The sequence below is a fragment of the Aplysia californica genome, unplaced genomic scaffold (genome assembly GCF_000002075.1).
Source record: "Aplysia californica isolate F4 #8 unplaced genomic scaffold, AplCal3.0 scaffold01534, whole genome shotgun sequence".
Taxonomy (NCBI): Eukaryota; Metazoa; Mollusca; class Gastropoda; order Aplysiida; family Aplysiidae; genus Aplysia; species Aplysia californica.
This window is the reverse complement of record NW_004798804.1, coordinates 16,736-18,795: the sequence shown is the minus strand read 5'-3', so window position 1 is coordinate 18,795 and position 2,060 is coordinate 16,736.

Below are 2,060 nucleotides of genomic sequence, written 5' to 3'. Positions count from 1 at the left end.
GGGGGGGAGGGAAAGAGAGGGAGGTGAACAGACACACAAAATTTGTTGTTTTTTAGTTTAATTTTAATAGAGGTTTTACGGCGCTCGCAACTGCATAAGGTCATATGAGCACCACAAGATTAGAGCTGTTACAAGAGAGTAACAAACATAAAAAAGATGAAGGGGAGATAAGGACGATAGATGTTTGGTAGGAAAGAAGAAGCAGACCACACCAGATTTTTTGTTTAGTCTTAGTCAGGGATGCCAAATGATTTTCTAAAAAATAACCCCTGAAAATGAGTGGAGCATCACATCTCACCGAAGCCGAACCTTGTCAAGTTTTTCAATGAGCAAACAAAAACATCTCTCTTACCTCTCCCCTTTCCTTGGCAATTCCAACGGATGAAAAAAAAGAAGAGAAAACCCCCCCTGAAAAACCGGACATTTGGCATCCCTGTTTGGTAGAGGTTTTACGGCATTTGCAACAGCATATGATTTAAACTGCTCATACTGACATACTGATGGTAGTTTTAGTTTTTGTTCTAGTAAGAGTTTTACGGCACTTGCAACACAATAAGTTCATATAGGTGCCAATGAATAGAGGTGTTACAAGAGAGTAACAAATACGAAAGAGAAGGAAGGGAGATAAGGACGATAGATGTTTGGTTGGAAAGAAGGAGCAAACCACACCAGAGCACCCGCCAACCACTCACAGCCCTGGTAAACCTAGACATACACCGACTGTCCAAAGCGACACAGCATCGGTAGGACTGGAAATACACCGACTGCTCGTGCCGACACAGAGATGGTAGAACTAGACATACACCAACGGCCTTTTGCGTCTCACAATACTACATGGGTTGACCTTCACATACACCGATGGACCTTTATTCTACCGATATAGCGTCAGTTGACCTAGATATACACAGATAGCTTTTTGTATCTACTGACATTACATCGGTAGGGCTAGACAAACACGGATGGCTTTTTGCGTCTTGACAAAATGATCTTAAAGCAGTAGGCATGAGACAGCTTTCTGCCTCTGCAGTAGACATAGAGATAGTCTCCTTTCATGTTGAATTTTAATGAGAGTAATACATATAATTTAAATTTTTTTATGTATACCTGCATGTGTTTTTACGGTCCTGTACAGCCAAGGAAAATTTCCCTCTGGGATAATAAAGTAACATCTTATCTTATCTTATCTTAGAGGAGGCAGACTGGCAAAGTCCTACTTCCCTCTGTTCAGATCTCAACACACACCGAACAGTTCAGAAACATCTCAACTCTGTACTAAACATAACCAGATTTTTAAAAAAGAAACAAATAAAAAATGAAATAAAACAAGCAAAGTTTCTTGTACCTTTTCACAAACACGCCCTACATTTGATCGAAGTTCCACTTTGATAAACACGACAAATACACTTATCAAACGTCTGATACTCAGAAATAAATCTTCTAATTACTGTGAGAGGTGTTGACAAAATAAGTTTTATTTTTAACAATCCACGGATGGAGATATTTGCCGATTATAATCGACACTGGGGGTCAAATTTGTCGATTGTCAATTGTTGCCTTTCTCTTCAAATTTAACAAATCTTTCATCATTTCATACTTATAAACTGTACAAACTCGACCTATAAATTTGACATATAAATCTATATTTCCATCGGGCTATAATCTCAAAAGTAACTCATTATGTCCCCACACCTCACAATTGGTGGCTTTTGGGGACAAGTGAGCCAACCCAGATTTTGTGTGTTTCCAGAAATCATGACCTTCACCAAAAGTGGACATTGCCCTACCTATAGAGGAGAAGTTTGGTTTCATTGGTGTGTATATTTTGTTTGGTTATAGAGAAAACTCTCCTCGTACTTTAAAGAAACCGAACAAGGGTTTAAAAACTTTACCTTCGGTTTTCTCAAAACAGCATTTTTCAGGACATTTCCTTGTACTCAAAACACTTTTCCACCTCATCTCGCCGATCAGCGATGTCTACCACCCAGTTTCTTTGGATTTCCCCCAAAATGTGATGAGGGGGCTCTCGTGGCCTAGAGGTTAAGGTGTTGGCCTCTCATTAA